General features: G+C 39.9%; 1 long non-coding RNA gene across 1 annotated transcript; it reads right to left on the bottom strand.

Annotated features, from left to right (window-relative positions):
* Positions 1-1,356: 1,356 nt before the first annotated feature.
* LOC131139576 (uncharacterized) lies at positions 1,357-17,514 on the bottom strand. Its single transcript, XR_009132263.2, has 3 exons — positions 17,447-17,514; positions 17,193-17,245; positions 1,357-1,560 (listed from the first exon to the last, which is right to left on the bottom strand). It is a non-coding gene; the product is annotated as an uncharacterized LOC131139576 (long non-coding RNA).
* Positions 17,515-17,751: the final 237 nt, after the last annotated feature.

Raw genomic sequence — 17,751 nt, 5'->3', positions numbered from 1 at the left:
ACATCTCTACCATCTGTGACTGACTAGTGACAAAGTTGAGGCTATAGTCTTGCCTTTTGCACATTGTCAGCTGGGAAAGGCATTGGATTTTGCACAGCATTTCAAAATAAAAACAGTTCCAACCCTTACAAATGCATTTCCTAAACCAGAGTTAAAAATAGGCTACTTAAAAAAATGCTGTTGGGAAAATGCAGAGGAGAAGTTTTTGCATACAACTAAGTACATTTATTCATATTCATGATTTATGTCTATAAGTTGCTTAAATGTAGCAGTAGTCTGCTTTGCATTGGCTCTTTTAATCGTGGAAGTATGACTTTCTTTTCAAAGCGGTTAATTTGATGTCCAAAACAAACTGAGAATAAAAAAGATGCTGGAACTTTATCCATCCTAAACTCACAGGATGTAATAACATGTCAGGATTTTCTCCAATATATTTATTTACCCTCTCCGTGACATACTCTCTTGGAGCATTTCCATGTTTGTTTGGCTCTTAAAGCAGGGCAAATAATCTCTTAGAAGAAAACTCAGCAGACAACAACCAGTGATGCTCCACCGCCATTGGCCAAGTAGGCTATGTGGGATTATACTAGATCTGGCTAATACTTGTATTGCCTTGGTTAGACAGCTTCTTTATTTGCCTGTTTGTAGCTATTAACACACAAATGCTTTGAAGTATCTGACCATACAATCTTCTCTTGGTTTGGAATAGTCTGTGGTAACACAGTTTAAACAAATTAATACTTGGTGGAAGACATATTGTTAATCTTTTGGACTAATTATCATAAAAAAATAGGTGTCATCTTTATGTGCTGCTTGCTGATAAATATGAAATAAAAGCTGTTCATTTACATAATCCACATAATATCTGCAAGTATGTTATGTACTATGTGTACTAGTCAATGTATGTATATATCAGCTGGTATCTCAGCAAAAATAAATAAAGAACAGGGGAAATCTAAATAAGAATTCACAGCCCATATTGTGTCAAAAATGAAAATTGTTGATCGTGCATTTCAGACATTCCAAGGAAGACAACCTGCTCCAAATGTAACTCATGAAAACAATTATTCTTATTTTTATGAGACTATAAACAATTGCAACTGTATTACCAGTTTTTTTATGTACAGTCCTCTAATTCAGCAGACAAGGATTATCAGGAGAAGACTTGTCTTAAATTACTTGCCAGATATTAATTTAGATATGCAATCTGTTTTATTGACGTGGAAAAAGACACATGGATGAGTGTCTTCATGGTCATTAATATAAATATTACTAATCTAGATTTAGTAGGGATACAGCATCATATTTGATGTATGTTTGTTGCACAACGAATTGTACAGTGTGAGACTGTGGAGGAGTGATATCGACTATTTAATCTGTCTTTAAGGTGTACAATATAACAAAGACTGTTTGGAGGTGTGACCTTCTCAAATGGTGGAGGACAGTCAAAGATTTATGTCACAGTTGAGAGCTTCTGTTGGGAGCCTGACAGACGGATAATCCTGGTGTTTAAACTTGGCAAATATTGATCCAGCGGTCCTCAGTAGCAGGCCTGTAGACCTGAAATAGGGTGAAATAGATTATTCTGCAGAGTCAAAAAGAAGACAAATGAGGAAGAGCAAAATATGCTATCTTGACCATCAAACTAGATAACGCACCGAAAGGAAGCATAGCCATCCATTCTTAGCTATCCCATTATCCCATTTGGAGCTGCATTGCGATGCTCTTCATTCAGTAAAGAATTGTCTTGTCCGGCTTTGCATTCAGGCTTTAAATGTGGAGTCTTGTCATCCATCAAAGCATGCATTATCCTGGCCTCTATTGACATTACCATGATAACGTAGCCTCACACAGTGAGTCTTTAGAGTACCATGTAATCAAGAAGGTCAGTGGTGAGATGTTTTTTTTTCCTTCTTGGAATATATTTTTTGTCTTTGCTCAAAAACTGCTTGATGACATATTCCTTCTGTCTTCTTTATCACATAAAATTATTGTATGTAGAAAATTGGGAAGTTGAAAAAAACAAACACATTTATTAAAAACAGAAAAATATACAAACTTTTTCAGTGCTTTTCTACAATAAAAGCTCTGATAAAACATTCCACTGTTCTCAAATATCTTAATTTTTATTTTTCTGCACAAAATAAGATGAAAAATAAATAAACAAATCAAGAATAAAGAAAATCAATCAATCAGTAATAAATAGATATAATAATAATAATAAAACGGCAAATAATAAAAGCCACACATAGTTGGTGGGTAGACAAATTTCAGATTAAAATTAACAAAGCATTATTAGAGCCCTGTAGACATGACAAAACAACTATAGTCATATTTATACTTTTTTTAATTTACAACATATTGCGCAACTGCAGGGTCTTGAGACACATGCTAACTCTCAAACTAGAGAGCTAGCGACCTAAACGGTAGCCTTCAAATTATTTCCTTTAAACTTAAATAGCCAAAAACTTACCACTTCCACACGGATAGGGAGGATAACTATTAACAGTTATTTAACCTTTAACATGAACATTAATCAAACGTAATATTTTTTTCTGGGTACATGATACCATACAGCATCCATATCAAACTTGCGCAGGCCGCACTAACATTAAACGTTCATATCAAGGCGGGGGCCTCAAACTAGTGTCCTGCGGGCCACATTTGGCCCGTGGGCCGCGTGTTTGAGAACCGTGCTTTAACTGATCGGTAGAGAACGACAGTCTTTGTTTGAAGTTTGAATTACAATCCCTAACATCGACAGAAGATAAAACTCAACTCTGAACCCCAACGCCATTTACTGTCTGCCCCTCACACATTTACACTGACACACGCGCATGAGTAATATTTTTGTTTATATTGGGCAATGAGTGTAAAGATGACTATAGGGTAGGACAAGATGATATATCAATATGATTAATATCTATAATTATCATAAGCATGATATCAAACAACCATATCATTCATAATTGATACTGAATTTGCACTGTATCTTACGCATCACTCTGCATTGAGTGAGCTCCTGTCCCACCCCCCTCTGTGCATGCAGGGGGGAGCAGAAGCTCGGTGGCTCAGTCAAAGCAGCAGCATCGGCGGTGGAGAAATTAGTCAGCAAGGAAAATGCAGTGGCTCAGTTATTTGGAGGTACTTTAGAATCAGCACATAAAAAAATATTTTCACCCAACTAAAACTTGGCACTAACCCCAATTCAAGGAATGTGTGAAGCTGCGTCCTGGCGCCTGCCACAGCACAAAGCTCAGTGCTTGATTATTTTTTCCTGTTATTACTAAAGCACTATCATTTTGCTAAAGATATGGTCCCTGTTGCAACAGTAGAAAAAGCTTTAAAAACCTGCTGAAACAATAGATTCACAATGTCCATTTCATTTCGCAGTTACCATTATTTAGCATAACAAGCTCGACTACAAATGCACAAGGAAGTGAGACAGAGATTTGCTAAGCCTGATGCAATTGACAAGTTGTTGTTCCAAGCACAAAATAAGGACATCTACTGTAAATGTTTACCTAAAAAACACTAAAAAGTATTTTTGAGTTGCTGATATACAGTGAAGAAAATAAGTATTTGAACACCCTGCTATTTTGCTATTTCTCCCACTTAGAAATCATGGAGGGGTCTGAAATTTTCATCGTAGGTGCATGTCCACTGTGAGAGAGATAAACTAAAAAGAAAAATCCAGAAATCACAATGCATGATTTTTTAACAATTTATTTGTTTGATACAGCTGCAAATAAGTATTTGAACACCTGAGAAAATGAATGTTAATATTTGGTACAGTAGCCTTTGTTTGCTATTACAGAGGTCAAACGTTTCCTGTAGTTTTTCACCAGGTTTGCACACACTGCAGGAGGGATCTTGGCCCACTCCTCCACACAGATCTTCTCTAGATCAGTCAGGTTTCTGGGCTGTCGCTGAGAAACACGGAGTTTGAGCTCCCTCCAAAGATTTTCGATTGGGTTCAGGTCTGGAGACTGGCTGGGCCATGCTAGAACCTTGATATGCTTCTTACAGAGCCACTCCTTGGTTTTCCTGGCTGTGTGCTTCGGGTCGTTGTCGTGTTGGAAGACCCAGCCACGACCCATCTTCAATGCTCTGACAGAGGGAAGGAGGTTGTTCCCCAAAATCTCACAATACACGGCCCCAGTCATCCTCTCTTTAATGCAGTGCACTCGTCCTGTCCCATGTGCAGAAAAACACCCCCAAAGCATGATGCTACCACCCCCATGCTTCACAGTAGGGATGGTGTTCTTCGGATTGTACTCTTCATTCTTCTTCCTCCAAACACGCTTATTGGAATTATGACCAAAAAGTTCTATTTTGGTCTCATCTGACCATAAAACTTTCTCCCATGACTCCTCTGTATCATCCAAATGGTCATATGCAAACTTAAGACGGGCCTTGACATGTGCTGGTTTAAGCAGGGGAACCTTTCGTGCCATGCATGATTTCACATCATGACGTCTTAGTGTATTACCTACAGTAACCTTGGAAACGGTGGTCCCAGCTCTTTTCAGGTCATTGACCAAGTCCTGTCGTGTAGTTCTGGGCTGATTCCTCACCTTTCTTAGAATCATTGAGACCCCACGAGGTGATATCTTGCATGGGGCTCCACTCCGATTGAGATTGACCGTCATGTTTAGCTTCTTCCATTTTCTAATGATAGCTCCAACAGTGGACCTTTTTTCACCAAGCTGCTTGGTAATTGCTCCGTAGCCCTTTCCAGCCTTGTGGAGGTGTACAATTTTGTCTCTGGTGTCTTTGGACAGCTCTTTGGTCTTCGCCATGTTACAAGTTAAAGTCTTACTGATTGTATGGGGTGGACAGGTGTCTTTATGCAGCTAACGACCTCAAACAGGTGCATCTGATTCAGGATGATACATGGAGTGCAGGTGGACTTCTAATGGGCAGACTAACACGTCTTTCAGGGTCAGAATTCTAGATGATACACAGGTGTTCAAATACTTATTTGCAGCTGTATCACACAAATAAATTGTTAAAAAATCATGCATTGTGATTTCTGGATTTTTCTTTTTAGTTTATCTCTCTCACAGTGGACATGCACCTACGATGAAAATTTCAGACCCCTCCATGATTTCTAAGTGGGAGAAATAGCAAAATAGCAGGGTGTTCAAATACTTATTTTCTTCACTGTACTATCATATAATATCTTTATTTTTTACTGTAAGAAAATATTGTATTCATAAAGGGATCCTACTTCATGGAAACTCACTTGTCACGGTCGAGGCTAGGACCAATTAACCGACAATGATGCAGTGAGGCAAACCGACAAGTTCCTTCTCTTATGCAATATTAAATTGGGATGTGTAATGAATACACTTACACAAAAAAAGGCACAGCTCAGAGTTTACAGATCTTATTTTACACTGGCTGACACAGCAAAAAGGTTTCCTTTTTTACCAATCCATTAACAATTCAGCTGAGGTTCAATGTTCATAGAGGTGAAATGTTGAATTGCATTTTTTTTTTCCTTTTTACACTGCATTCGAGTTGACTCATAATGGGACATTCAAGCATATGATTGCAATTCAGCTCACATGGCTTCTGAATAATTAAAGGCTTCAGTGGTGTTTGCACTTCTTATGTGACATATGAATGAAACATTGCATATGTGTGATAACAAGGAAGCCCTTGTAAATGTGTAAACCTGGGGTCACCAGTCAATCTTTGGGATGTGAGAATATTAGAAAAAAAAAAGTATTATTACATCAGTACACCCTCCCCGCCTCCCAGAGAGTGACTAACAGGCATGCATTTTGACCACTGAACATATCCACATGCCTTGCCACCCCCCAGGCATGAAACCCGCAAACTATAGCTTGGAGCACAGTCCTCAAAACTCGGCTGGAGGTTTCCCATCGCATGTACACTGGCTAGCCTCGCCCCGCAAGCAACAAACGCAGAGAGCGGAAGAGGGAGTGACAGACTGATGTGCCTACACCGTAGTAATTGCAGATTAACATGGCTCAAAATCGGATAGTACAACATCAAAATGAAAACACAAAATATAACTCCATAGATGTGCACCTCCAAAACAATTTTTGAGCTCCAGCGATGCGGTTCCTTAGTAGTGTCTGTTGTAATACATTGACCAGCCCATCTCTCCTCAACGATCATTGCTCGCCGGTGGCTTGGAGCCAACAAGCCAAATTGAGTTGCTCATTGAGCAAACGACAACTCAACTTCCAGTTTCATAAAATTTGACAAGCCTGATCCTGACGAAGACCCCAAAAAGTAGGGGAGCCCATAGTGCGCCGATGGCTGGCGGCCTGTGGCTCATTGTGATATCATCACTGCAGAAACAAGGACAATATCAATTCATTCAGAGCATGAATACAGATTAATTCATTTCAAACAATAAAATCTGAAACGATGCAGTACCTTTAAATCTTTTCTGACTGCTATAAATACCTGGACACTGAACAGTGCACATGGAATTTTCTAGATTCTCGTTGTTTTTTGTAATGGAACCAGGTATAGATGAATTAGGCATATACTGTAAACCAAACAAGTAAACAACAATTCATGGCAAATGCATTTACATTTTATTTGAATAAAGTGCAACCAACACTTGAGGTTGAATTAACAATGAATGAATGACATTTGTTTTAAAAGTTAACTAAATAGCGATTTACATTCTTTTGATCATCAAAAGCCCAGAGAAAAAATTAAAGTGTACATACATTGCATGTACACAGTAATTCTGGACATCAGCGGGGGAGGGGGGGACCAAAATTACAGTACTCAGGATATGTGTTTTTAGCATCCTACTGTATGCCTGTGAAACTCGGACACAAAACATCTTCGGAATTAAATGCTACAGATGTTTGTGGAGCATCAGTTGGTTCCACAGAATATTGAAGAATGAAGTACGATAGAGGGTGGACATGATGGACAGCATAAAGAAAAACATGGATACAAACTGTCATGCAGAGAAAGCTGGATTTTTTTGGCCGCATCTGCCAACTGCCAGACCACAGACTAGTCAAAACATCACTGGCATCATTGAAGGCAAAAACAAACGTGGCAGACCCAAGACAGAGATGACACATGACTATATGACATCAAAGAATGGTGCCAGAAGAGCATATGGCAAACCAAGACCACTGACGTGGACAGAGACAAGTGGAGGAAATTCATGGACGCCTTTATCAACACTCATAAGTAATTCCCGGGCAAACTTAACAATGTTTGCACCATCAGATTTTCTGCAGCAATTTGCTGTGGCACGTAGTGTCGCCAATAAGGTGCCTAGTGGCATGCAGTGGCTCAAACTGCCAACTCAAAGCATGAGTTGTGGATAACAGCATTTTGTTAATGTTTGAGTAAAAATAGCATATTTGGTTTGTTTGACTTAAACTAAGCTGTGAAAATAAATGTGTCCATTTGCATTTTGTAAAAGTAGCTCTCACAAGAAAAAAAAAAACATTAGTAACGCCTAATAGAGCAAGTACTACAATTAAACATTTACACTTCACCAATGTGATTAGAATTGGTATCGGTATCAGCCGATTTCACTCATGGATGATGGGGATCGGTATTGGCAGCATAAAATCCTGATCGTAACATTCCTACTCTAAATATATACAGTATATGGTATTTCTAAAATTAAGCCAGTGCATGACAATGTCCTTCCACAACAGAAAAGGTCACTTGTAAGCTATAAAGTAATCTTCCAAAGTGCAATGATGGCTCCATCTTGCCCTTGGAAAGCTTGACACTCTTAGGTTCATAACAGTAAATCTTTGGGCTATCGCGTTTAATGCATTATGAAAACATGCATCACTGCTTCCTGTTGGTTTTACTTTGAAAACGTAAGTCATCAGAGAGCCTACATCTAATGACACATGATTGATCCTTGTCTTAAATGTTAGAGGTAATGTTAAATTCAGTCTATGCCTCATTTTATTCCCTTTTGACTTTGTCAATATGACTCAGAAATCAGGTGTCTCTGGGACATATATTTGTATCTGTAGTATCACATGCTTGCAGCATTTCGAGAATGAGACGTGCAACACTTGCTTGATGCAAATAGAACCAAATGTCGCAAAAATCCGCTCATTGGAATCCACTGGAAGTTGCGCCACCAGCTCTGTCGTTCATGAGCAGTTTGTCAGGTTTGTAAAATTGTAAAACGTATGTCAGACGGTGCTGGCTCGACGTGCCCCCAAATCAGACATGAAAACTCCACCACAAAAAGCATATGGCAGCTCCACTCATCTCCATGACCAAACTGCATGTGTTTGCACGGCCAATATCCCCACCCCCCAGTAAACATCAAATCACTGTTACTATGCAAATGAGCCAGGAGCAGCGCTGTGGTGTCAGATTTCAAGAAAGAGCAGACAGAGAAATTCACCTGTTGGACAACTAATAATTAACAACAATTACAAACAAATGTTAATATAACGTTATAATGTTGGTCGATTGTTAAAACCTGGATGTAGGATTTTATTTTATGTCCAAAGATTGCCACTTTGCTGTAGTCAGGGGTTTGTGTGACAGCTATAACAGCAGGAACTGAGTCCTCAGGTAGGACACGTCTTCATGTCGTGAACAAAACACTCTATCCCACAAAGATTTAGCCACATGTTTCGACACTGTGTCCTTCTCGTCCATCTCTGCCATGGGTACTTGCTTTTCCCCGTTGTTTGATATCGTTCCCAGTGTTCCTGCTGCACCTGTCAACAATCCCTCGAATTTAGCAGCACCTGAAGTCTTCTGTCGCGGTCGCACATCTTGGGCTGCATCACATGAAGTCCCAGCTGTGGCTCATCAGCTCACTTGACACGTCCAAAGAGGTCCAAAGAAACAAAACCAACAAATCTAACTCAAACCATGCATAACAAAAAACACAAATATTAATATATAAAAACCATACAAAACACACACTGATGAAATGAAAATGAGACACGTATTCTTGGTGATGTGACAGTGCCACATTTTGCTTTGGCTTACAATTAACATTGTGCAAATGTGTTTTCATTTGTGTGCCCTGCTATTGGCTGGCAACCAGTTCAGGGTTTACCCGGCCCCTCGTCCAAAGTCAGCTGGGACAGGCTCCAGCACCCTTGTGAGGATAAGCAGTATAGAACATTTATTTTTTTCATTTAGATAAATATATGTATTTTAATGCCATTGGTGAGACTGGACACTTCGGGTTTTTTTTTTTTTTTTTTTTACAGTTTCTCAATTGCTTAGTCACAATTCTTGTAACAACAACCCATTTTTAAAACTCTTCACACCCAACAGTACACATCTAACTTCAGAGTCCCGATCAGTTTTTACCCTCAAACAAAACACGTATGCTGTCAAAACACAGAATACATGAGTGTTTGTTACATGCTGGAGGGTTCCAATGTTTCTGGATTGCTAAAACATTGCTAAAGTCGTTACGGATAATGCGTTTTTGCCGGATACAAGTATGAAATTAGTACATTTCGTCATTATCCGTATTCGTGTTTAAAGAAAATACTCATTATGTATTCAGTCTTCAGGCTCTGTGATTGGCCAGTCGCACACAGTGACCGACATCATTTTTTACAACTTTCTCAGAGTTCATATTTCCCCTATCCATATGGGACTTTATGCATCAAAAATTAATGTATCAACAGAAAATGGTTACTCCAAAAAAAGGGATGACCTACTTTCACTTTGGCCCAAAGGAAAAGGACATACATAAGAGAGGGAACCTCTTTTAGGGTTAGACGGTCATAGTTTTAAATTAACGATTGCACTGTCACCTCTAAAAGATCCTACTGTAAATGATATAAATTGAAAATAAATAGATTGATAAATTGATATAAAACACTGTCTGTTAATCAAAATAACATAAAATTGACATAACATTTTTGTAGATGACGGAAATTTGTTTTCTTCGCCCAATGGTATGAAAGAATACACCACTGTCTTAACCCACTGATAATACGAGCCAATCAGAAGAGATACTATTGTCATAATTTCAGTATATCAGATATCATGCAGTTCTGCAGTAAACGTGTGCATTTGTTTCTCTCCCCTTGCCCAATTTTTGTAGCCTTTCATGTTTGCAATACTTCCAGAATTACTAAATTTTCCCAATTTTTTAAATTCAGCTTCTTCTAGGAGTGTTGGAGGTTGGATGAATGTTGCCCACATATTGTGGCCTCTTTGATAACACCCCCCCCCCCAAAAAAAAAGCTAGAGTCGGCAGAGTTGGTCAGCCCCAGGGATTTCTGATTCACCACTGTCACAGAGGCTTTACATGACCAGATATTGGTTGGTGAGAAGGGCACAGATGTGCTTTTTCCGGGTTGCTGCAGAGCTGAGACTATGATATATACTGTACATCTTATGATACAGATTACAAGACATTTCACAATATTGAAGCATCTAATTAAGCTTAACATGACAGCAATAATGCCCAGATGCTTTGAGGGGGAACTGCACTTTTTTTTCCCCAAACATACACAATTCTGATGTGAAACACATTTATTTCCCAACACATTTTTCGTGCAGTCGAGCACAATAAAATGCGTCAATATGAGGTATCTAACAATGGATGTTATGGGAAATACGTATTTTGATGCTAAAGCCCTCACAAAAAAAACCTAAAAAAAACGCAGACAATGTCCATTTATATAACACTACACTCCAGTGGATTCCAATAGGCGACAATTCCTTATTGCCGACACTATGCGCCCCAGCAAATTGCATTGGCGGGAACTGGCACCAACTGGCGCCGGCCCAGTGGACTCCTAGCATTACATTGGATTGAGTCAATTTTACACCATATTTGTATCAGGGATTTGAAAGATGTGCATATTTTGCATCATAATAGACATAAGAATTGTCATACTATGTGATGCTTATTTTAAACAATATACTGTGCATATATTCATTCATCTGTTTTCTATGTGTCCTATCCTCACTAGGGTCAATTCATTCATTCAATCATTCCACAGTTTTGTGTGTGTGCATTTTAAAATATACTCGTCATGGATGTGTTTTTGCCGCACAGCGTTAAATTACTAAATGCAGTTTTAGTTGAGGGCATAACAGAGGCCACTTGCTACTAATTGTATTTTTTAAATCTTGTGGCTCCATTAGAAATACTGAAACTAATGTGGAACCTGAGTCTGTTTTTAATGGCATTTTTGCAATTTAATATGGCAGTGCAGCTACTGAAGCATTGCGTCACATTTCGCCTTGTACTTTTGTTGCAAAGGACCCACCAACTATAATTTATATATCCAAGCTTTCTGGTGTGTACACTGGCCATTTTGCTAAAACTTTTGTCGGTCTTGAAAAATATAGCCATATTATCATGCATTGAAAACAAAGATGTCTTGAGACACATGATGGCTCAGATTGGGCTGGCTGTCAAAACATTTGGACCTCAAACTGAGCAATCCATGGAAAAAGGAAGCTGCCACTCCGCCTTCTCAGACTACTCAATTTCCAAAGCCTGAGATGAAGCACCCATTGTCATCAGAGCCAACACCACAGCCTGGAATGAGATGGTCAGCTTCCAGCAATCCCAGCAGTTCCTTCACAGTTTTTTTTAAAGAATGAGGAAGGTTCAGGAAATTCTCACAGGTGTAGAATGTTGTCTGGAAGATCACCAAGACCTGCAAGTTAATCTGACTGCGAGGCTTGGTGGTCAAGAGTGGATCGAATGTTGAAAAATCCATCAAAATCTGACCTTCAATCCAGGATGATGGTGGATAGACATTGCACTACAAGCGCTTCCAAACTTTCTTCCAGTCCATAATTGACAAAATATACAGTTCCCTCTATCTCCCCTCTGCTCACTCGCTGTCCCCTGACCCACTGCTCTATGGCTCCATTCAGCGGCTCTCCCATTTCAAATCCATCTCACTGAACTCCTAACTGGCATCAAGACTCCCACCTGCTCCACGGATCCTATTCCTACCCCATTCATCAACATAATCTCTCCTTTGATTATAAGAATTATAAACTCTCACATACCACTGGCTCCGTTCCACAATCTCTCAAGCTGGCAGCAATCACGCCCCACACTCAAAAAGTCTGGTCTTGATTCCGACAACCTCTCAAATTTCTGGACTATATCAAACCACCACTGAAACAGCTCTTCTTAAAATCTTCTCTCCTACGACTCTGGCAATCTTAGTATCCTCATCCTCCTGAACATAACCGTAGCTTTTGACAACATCAGCCATTCTACCCTCCTATCCCGCCTCAAAATCACTAACTGGTCTGTCCTGGCTCCAGTCTTACCTCAGAAATCGTCAAGAGTTTGTGCATATCAACAGCTGCGCCTCCTCCATAGCCCCTTTATCACAAGGTGTTCCCCAAGGTTAGGTGCTTGGTCCTCTCCTCTTCATTCTCCCACTTGGTAACATCACCTGTCATTAAGGCCTCGGTTTTTACAGTTATGCTGGTGACATATAGTTATACATCTCCAACACCTACATCTACTCCACCCTCACCAACTGCTTAACTGACATTAAGACCTGGATGAACACAACTTCCTCAAACTCAACAGTGATATAATCATCATTGGTCTCAAAAACATCACAAAATCCACCCGTACTTTCCGTCTCAAACTTGACAACGTAACCTTCATTCCATCCCCTCTCATCAGCAACCTCTGCATCCTCCTAGACCAAGGGTCGGCAACCTTTACGATCAAATGAGCCATTTTACCCCCATGCTCACTAAAGAAAAATAGACTGGAACCGCAAAATATCATTTAAAAACACTATCCTATGAACTTTCTTAGGTCTCTCTTAACTTTGCCAGTTGTAGAAATGTAAACCAGAGAAGCAGAGAAGACAAAGGCATCTAATGCTCCTTTTTTGGGGGAGGTGAGGGAGGGGGTATATTCATGGTTAGTTAACCGTGTTGGAGGAAGACCTGTAACATCCCAACCAAAGCAGGCAGCCAAACAACTGCTTCCCCTCCATTCCTCAAGCTCATCTGATCTCTAGTCAGAACTCAGCTGGGATTCAATCAGGGTATCACAGAAAGTCATTAGAAAAGATGCACATTTTCCCACTCGGGAAAAAAAATATAGTAAAAAAAAAGTAAAAAAGTAAAAAATACTTGAGTATTGCGAAGGGAGCCACAAAAAAGAGGCTGAAGAGCCACAGGCAGCTCTGGAGCCGTGGGTTGCTGTCCTCAACCCTACTCTTTCATTTGAACCCCACGTTAAACAATTAACTCGGACTGCATTTTTTTCATTTTAAGTCGATCACTTACATTCCCTGCTGCTACTGCAATAGCGTTCTCTTTGGTACACCATCCAAAACCCTCAAAAGACTACAATATATTCAGAACTCCGCTGCCCGCCTCCTCAACTCCACCTGCTCCCGTGAACACATTACCCCTGTTCTTGGGTCGATATCGGCTGAGGAATCTACATGAAGTAGACGGGTCTTTCCTCCTGGGCATGCTCTCCATCCAATTCCCTCAGTTGATTGTCCAAGTAAATGGCTAGATTGACGAGCCCATCCAAGGATGGTATATGGTGGTATAATCCTGTTTGGTTAAACAGGGTTATAGCAGGCATTGCTAACTACTATGGCTGCAACTGCTATGACAAGGCCACAGCATGGGCCATGGCCGTGAACAGACTCATTATGAATGACATTTGATTGTTCCAAGGTGGACATCACCACTCACTGGGTTCAAGTCACTAGGTAAGTCCCTGGTTGGTATAGTAGAAAAATAGTCAGCTCTGGGGTGTCCATCCATCTATATTCTATGCTGCCGATCCCTGCCCTATTAAATGCCTATCCTAGCTGTCTTTGGGCGAAAGGCGGGACTGGTTACAAAAAGTGGCTTCATAAGAAATAAATACATGCAACTATAACAGCAGGTACAAGTGTACAAATCTAAGAATAGGCTAAGGCACACAACAAGGAAAAACACAAGGCATTGCCAGGTAAAAGACCTAGCAGGGAAAAATACTGATACAAGTAAAACTAAGGATGCTGCTAAAAAGTCAGGCACAGAATAATTACTCACGGTACAGCAGGAGACCAGAAAGCTACTTCACAAAAAGCTAAACACAACAGGCGACTGGGATGCAGAGAAAGCAGGTGAAGACTAAGGTACGATCTAGCACCAAAAGAGTTTTGCAGCCAAGCTTAAGTAGGCCAGATGAGTGATTGCTTGCAGGTGTACCCTGGCAGCTCCACCTCTGCAGGAAGGCAGTGTACTGCAACACATGGCAGACAGGGGGCAGCAGAGCGACCAACATAGAATATGACCAAAAATATTCAAAGGCGGGTTGACCCCTCCCACCCATCCTTCCTTTGCAAAAGCAGAAAGGTGCTACAAAATATTTCACAATTAAAACTCTCAACTCATGAAAACAAATGAACAGTAGTTAGCCTATAGCCACCAAGTAACATCAGTATCCTATTTCATGACACCCATTCCATAATGTGGTGTACATAAAGTAATGCTATAACTCCATACATTTATTTTCGAGCCGTTTCTCCATATCTTCTTTCATCTTCTTTGTAAATTGTGCACCTGATAGCTTTTACTTAGTCTTTTCCATCCATTTTCTATACTGCTTATCATAATTAGAGTCATGGGGTATGCTGGAGCGAATCCCAGCTGACTTTGGGCGAGAGGCGGGATACACCCTGGACTGGTGTAATTTGGAGCCACCAATTAACCTAAAATGCATGTTTTTGCAATGTGGGAGGAAGCTGGAGTACAGGAGAAAACCCATGGGGAGAACATGCACATCCACACAGAGATACCAAGCGGTGAATCAAACTCAAGTCTTTGTGATCTCCTGACTGTGTGGTCAACATGCTAACCACTTGTCCACTGTGCGCTCCATTTTTTTCTTTTTGTTGACACAAATTAACTGCACTTTTATCATGATCTACCACTGTCACCCAACTAGCAGTTAAGGGTAAACAAACTCATATCAACTCCCAATTCCAAATAGTATTTCCAAATCCTAAATGAAAAATGGTAAAATAACATGTTTGAGGTTGTTGGTCTTGGATATAATTCATATAACATAATGTTAACAATTATGTATATTTTTGAGCAATTACTGTTGTGATTTACCTTTTTTTATCTTGTAATTAACATGCAAACTAGCAAGGGAGTCATTTTGACTGTTTTCAAAATTTGTCATATTTTGGCAAAAAAAAAAAACTTCACAAATATGTGTATATTTTATTCTAACATTGATTTGTCACAAACATTTCAAAACACAAAATAGATTTGAGCATTACTTCCTCGAATGACCATAGCAGTCAAATTGACTGCAAGCTTTTTACAAGTCTTATTTTTACAGCTGTGTTTATTAGTCCCACAAGGGGAAAATCCAGGTTTATACAAACAAACGCACACAAGAGAAAGTGTGCTTCACAATGAAGTGAAGCCACTATTTATTCACTCCTCAGTCACACACAGTCACAGGGGCTCTGGGGTAGTCTGACGGAAATGGCTGCCAATTCGTGCCTAAAGCCTCTCTGACCACCACCAACCATCCATTCACATTTGGATGGATGGTGGCATCCCTTATAAGACCAACTCTAATCCTAATCACAAAAGCACTAGGCCTGCTATTGGATGAAGAAGCTATCCCACAACTTTCAGCACAGAGGCATGAAAGAGCAAAGATGGCACAGTTGCACAGTCAGTAGTTACAATGTCTTTACAGAAGCTGCAGGCCCAACAGTGGATGTGCTGTTCAAAAAATGCACCAATGAGATCATGTCACAGAGGAACTTCATGATCGGTCAAAAATGAACCGGTCTTTGTGACACTTGACAGCAGAAGCCAGTCAAATGATGATGCAAGGGCCCTGGTTGGAGAAGCAGAAGATGGAGAAGAGAAGGCAGTGTCAATTGTGATAATAAAACACCCAATCATTACAGGTTTCATTTAGTGTCCTGATTATCTATTTCACTAATTTATTATTAGATCTTTGTAATGATAATCCAAATTGTATACTATATACGTGAATATTAACCATAACAGTCATAATGACTGCTACGGTCATTCACATAGTTTCAGAATTCTGGTAAACCAGGGTAGCACCTGCCCTCTCACTACTTGTGCATGGGTGTGCAAGTAGCCTGCTTGTGGGGGATCTGCCAAACAGATGCACTGATTTGACAAGGATATGGACGCCGGGCATTAGTAAATAAGATTTTTTTCCCCTTTCTCCCTTGTGGTGACCCTGAGAGAATGCCACCCTAGGCAATTGCTCATATGGCCCATAGCTACAACCTCCACTGTAGGCGGTTATCCGCAGTGTTAGTTATCTGCAGTTTTAACATTGCCGCTCTTGGGTTGAGATTCACTTGGAAGTAGATTGAAAACAGTCATTCTAAGTTATTGAATAATGTATGTATTTGTAGTATTTCCTTCCTTGATAAAATATAATCTTTGCAAAATTGCAAAAGGCTGCATGGAGTGGAGTGGTTAGCTTGCAGGTCACACAGCCAGGAGACACGGGTTTGATTCTCGTTTGCATGAGTTTTCACATTCCAAAAACATGCATGTCAGGTTAATTGGCGACTCCAATTGTGCCCCGTGATTGGCTGGCGAGAAAATATTTCAATATTATGAATGTTTGCCATGTCATCATTTGCGAGCAGTGTTCCTGCAAACATGGCAATAAACATAATAATACTGTGTCAGCATTGTTGACTGTATTTTTCACCAAGTTCAGTACTACAAGCAGTTTTGCAAACGAAAAAAACAAAACAAAACACCATTAGTGACTGATGCACAATTGTGCCCGTTGTCTTGTTAAAAAACACATTTTATGTAGCAAGTTTACGATTGCAAGGTAGATATATGGATAAGATATTTTAGTAATATTTTACCCATGCATGCAAAGGGTGGCATCAAGTGTACCCAATTTGTGGCCAGTCAATGAAGGTCTGCACAGCGCTGCACAGCATGGTACGGAACAAGTTTACCAAATAACATTAGATATAAACCAAAATAGAGGCGAGCTGAATAAATCCTAATAAAGTGGAGGCATTGTAACAAATGCCTAGCTATTTTCAACTTCCCAATTGCACCATGTGAATCACTGCTGAGGTCCTCTCTGGCTGCAGCAAAGTGCATATTGTTTTAACAATGAATGGTGCAGTCCCTTAAAGTACATATTAAACACGGAAAACATTTGGCAATCAAAATACCTGTAGAACAATGGCAAAGTCTGACTATTCGCTGGCACACGCAGCAGCATTCTCTACAGCAAGCCACTGAAGAGGGGAACTTTCATCAGACTTAAGTGGCATATGGACGGTTTTGTCAGCCCAACATCACCAAAATGGCTCCAAAGCAATTTAACAACATCTTATAATATTTACACAATCAAATTATATTGCATAGAGTAATTGTTTTAAGCATTTTGTTTCACACAGGTGCAGAGAGCCCAAACACATCTTACCAGCTGCTTTAGCGTCCACCTTATGGCAAGGGACATGTGCTTCTCCCCATGTGTGCCGCTATAAAGAGTCCCCCTTGCAAAAGCAACCCTAAAGGAAATAATGTTCCACCAAAAAAGTAAATGCATATTTTGAAAACATTCACAACAAAAATACACAGTATTTCAGTTTAACAATGTCACACGACTCCACATGTGGACAGTAAAAGGTCAAATAGACCCTCTAAATAGCACAGAACAACATACGTACATTTGAATTCCATCGTCACATAACACACACACAAAACCTGGCAAAGCTGACTTACATG

The sequence above is a fragment of the Doryrhamphus excisus genome, linkage group LG13, assembly GCF_037039965.1.
Source record: "Doryrhamphus excisus strain RoL-2023G ecotype Guam linkage group LG13, RoL_Dexc_Guam_v1.1, whole genome shotgun sequence".
In the NCBI taxonomy this organism is placed as follows: Eukaryota; Metazoa; Chordata; class Actinopteri; order Syngnathiformes; family Syngnathidae; genus Doryrhamphus; species Doryrhamphus excisus.
The sequence above is the reverse complement of the archived record's forward strand: the minus strand, read 5'-3'. Positions and strand labels throughout refer to the sequence as shown.